The following is a 4,276-nucleotide window of genomic DNA, read 5'->3' as shown; positions in this document are numbered from 1 at the left end:
CAGCTTTGCAACATATAAATACCGTTGAAGAGAGCAAGCCAGCAAATATTCAAACCAATACTCATATCTTTTGCACTCATAAAGCTAACAAAACTTTAAATGATCTAAAAGTTTTAACAATTTACAAAATTTCCTTACTTTTTGGGGGTTTTTTTTTTGACTGAACAAAATAAAACAAACCCCTTCTTTTCTAAGAAAGTTGCTGCGTTTTTTTATTTGTTTGCTCCCAGAACTAAGGAAAAAAAAAATCGTCTAAAAGTGGGGAATAAAGTTATTAAAACACAGTTTTCTAACAAAAGTTTATTGCAAATTAAAGCCAACAAACTCTCTTTGCTTGAGTGTGTGTGTCTCTAACCCAAACAAACCCCACAAAACCGGCAAAAGCCAACAACTATGGGGAAAAAACGGCGTGCTGTTGTATGAGCAGAGGTTTCATTAAAATAGAGGAAAAAAGTCGTCCCAAACATTTTGTATCAACTTTTTCATCAAAGTCAAAACAAAAGTTTTGGTTTTTTAATTTTTATAAATTTTTGTTTTATTTCAAATTTTTATGTCTGCTCAATGTCTCGCATGCGTATGCAGGAAAAAAGAACTTACGCATTGTTGCAAGTATACTTTCAGCAACAACTTTTAGCAGCAGCACAAGCAATAACAACAAAAAACTACAAATCATTTATTGAAAAAGTCACCAGCTATTTTTTGTTTGCCAAAAACAGGAAAAAGGACAATGAATACAAAAATACCTTAAATACCCTACTTTAAAAAGAAATTAAGTTATTTTTAATTAGGAAGTCTTTTTAATTATAATTGTTTTAACTTCGGTTTTTAATTCAAATACGGTCACAGATCACCTTAGATACCCATAGTTTAAATCTGATCATATTCAACTATGTCCGGTAAAGATTGAAGAACAAATAATGACTATAAACGGATATATGTAAGGATGTCTGGCTGGGCGTATGTTAATTGAATTTGCAGGATCGTGAAATAACTGACCAAGTTATGTTGAACAATCGTGTTGTCATCGATCTTAAGTCATAAGTATGTTTGGATATGTTGGATATTTTTAACTTTTCCCTGCTTTTACACAAAGTAGAGTGTCATCCTTTAACAGCTGTAGTTTTAAACTTTTACCGGCTTTTTACGTCACTATACAAAAATAAATATAAATATTATTTGTATTTTCAAACAGCAACAGATTTATAAAAGTTTGTTTTCAACATTTAATTGCCAAACAAAATAACTTTTTGTTCTGCGTTGAGTTTCCCCCAAAAAAAGCAAAGTTTCTTCGCATTACTTCTGTTGCGTATGCGCAAGTGGCGCAGTTTGGTTTTTAGGTTTGGCCCAGTTTTGTTTAACAACAACATTAAGAGAATAAAACAAAATTTTTAGTATTGCGTCTCGTCGCAAAAGTTTTTGACTTTATTTTTTTTTAATTTAATTTTAGTTGTTGTTTCTTATTGTTTTTGCTTTTTATGGGCTCATCTCTCAGTTGAGTTTTTTTTTTTTGAATTTGAAAAACAAAAACTTTTGCTTTGTTTGCTAAAGTTTGTTTAATGGGTTTTTAACCGGAAAAACTTTTAACAGGAACTTATTAAACAAAAGCAAAAAATTTTCTACACCAGAAAAATCAATATTATGCGTAAATTTTCCAACTTTAATACAGCAAATCAGGCTGAAATTTAAATAAAAACAAAAATATTTTAATTATTACATAAAATTATGAAAATTAGATTTATCTCCTTTTTAACAAAACATATTAAATAAACATTTATTTTTATAACCTTCTAACTAATTCCTTTGTAGATTAATTTAACGTTGCTATAAAGTGCTCATATTTATGTCCTTGTAATATTCGACACTTTCCTATATGAATATATAATAATTTTCCTATATGAAGAGATTTATGTTTCTGTTGTGTGTTGTTAATACTAGCGAGAGTATTTTTATTTACATTTTTATTATCCTTTATTATCTTATATGTATGTGCTTGTAAAAAAGGGAAAGTACTTTTTCTTTAGATTCCTATTTAAGAAGGGAGCTTTTGTGTTATTTATGTTTGTGTTTTGCTACACAAATAATATAATAATTTTATGGCGTAACCAAAAATATTATGATTATTGATACTTCCATAAATATTATAAACTATTGTATTATTTATATGAGTGGTGTGTATTTGTTATCCTTCGCTACTAGTCTTCTGTTGCTGGTACAAAGACCCTTTTGAGAAATTATTTGTTTCTATTGATGTCATCACGTTGTAAGATTACAGTGGGACAAGAAAAGGCTAGAAATGAACTAGAATTTAACTAGAAATGAACTACGACTGAACTAGAACTGAACTAGAACTGAACTAGAACTGAACTAGAACTGAACTAGAACTGAACTAGAACTGAACTAGAACTGAACTAGAACTGAACTAGAACTGAACTAGAACTGAACTAGAACTGAACTAGAACTGAACTAGAACTGAACTAGAACTGAACTAGAACTGAACTAGAACTGAACTAGAACTGAACTAGAACTGAACTAGAACTGAACTAGAACTGAACTAGAACTGAACTAGAACTGAACTAGAACTGAACTAGAACTGAACTAGAACTGAACTAGAACTGAACTAGAACTGAACTAGAACTGAACTAGAACTGAACTAGAACTGAACTAGAACTGAACTAGAACTGAACTAGAACTGAACTAGAACTGAACTAGAACTGAACTAGACTGAACTAGAACTGAACTAGAACTGAACTAGAACTGAACTAGAACTGAACTAGAACTGAACTAGAACTGAACTAGAACTGAACTAGAACTGAACTAGAACTGAACTAGAACTGAACTAGAACTGAACTAGAACTGAACTAGAACTGAACTAGAACTGAACTAGAACTGAACTAGAACTGAACTAGAACTGAACTAGAACTGAACTAGAACTGAACTAGAACTGAACTAGAACTGAACTAGAACTGAACTAGAACTGAACTAGAACTGAACTAGAACTGAACTAGAACTGAACTAGAACTGAACTAGAACTGACTAGAACTGAACTAGAACTGAACTAGAACTGAACTAGAACTGAACTAGAACTGAACTAGAACTGAACTAGAACTGAACTAGAACTGAACTAGAACTGAACTAGAACTGAACTAGAACTGAACTAGAACTGAACTAGAACTGAACTAGAACTGAACTAGAACTGAAACTAGAACTGAACTAGAACTGAACTAGAACTGAACTAGAACTGAACTAGAATTGAACTAGAAATGAACTAGAACTGAACTAGAACTGAACTATAACTGAACTAAAACTGACTAGAACTGAACTAGAACTGAACTAGAACTGAACTAGAACTGAACTAGAACTGAACTAGAACTGAACTAGAATTGAACTAGAACTGAACTAGAACTGAACTAGAACTGAACTAGAACTGAACTAGAACTGAACTATAACTGAACTAAAACTGAACTAGAACTGAACTAGAACTGAACTAGAACTGAACTTTCTTGCCCCACTGTTATTGAATAGTTTTTACAAATAAGCCTAAAAGTCTGCAATATTTAGTAATAAAATTCCAATGATGCTAGCATACCCCTCTAAAATAACAAACAAGAAAATTTTACCATTTTGTCTTCCTATATACGAGTTGCTACACTATCATTACGATTACATATAGACAACTGAACTGTATATCCAGGGGTATGTTAGATTTGTTTTTGAAAAACTAAAATTACTTGTACAAATCACCCACATATATTTCTTGTATTGATTCGTTTTCGTCTATTTACTCACATATTTACTTAGAACCAACATACAGAATAAAATAAACTATTATAAAATTCTAGAGATAATGTCAATAAAATCACAAACAATAAAAGGCCAAATAGATTCAAAAGCGATAGCAGCATCACCAGCAGGGGTTTTGACAATAGTAGCAGTAGCTTAGACAAAGAGTATTAGATTCGATTGTAAATAAATATTTGAACAACTTTTTTCATTCTTTTTTCAGCCAATAGTTAATAAATACATACATGTTTGAGTATGTGTAATCTTTGTATTTGTCCAAATGGATTGGTCTTCATTCATAGAGTGGTAACTAAATATTAGTTTTACATTAGTAGTCGAAAATAGTACATGAGTTGTTGATACTTTATTGTAAATTTTTTGAAACGGGTTTTTTTACAGAATCATTGTTTTAAAGGATGGGGGTTGTTTGGTTGTTTGGTTATTTGTTTTTCTTTTTTAAACTATTTAAAACACTTTGATTTTTTGTTGAAACTAT

This window comes from Lucilia sericata, unplaced genomic scaffold (assembly GCF_015586225.1).
Source record: "Lucilia sericata isolate MDLA Ls3-8-SP2 unplaced genomic scaffold, ASM1558622v1 Contig001960F_arrow, whole genome shotgun sequence".
NCBI classification, from domain to species: domain Eukaryota; kingdom Metazoa; phylum Arthropoda; class Insecta; order Diptera; family Calliphoridae; genus Lucilia; species Lucilia sericata.
This window is presented reverse-complemented; position numbering follows the sequence as displayed.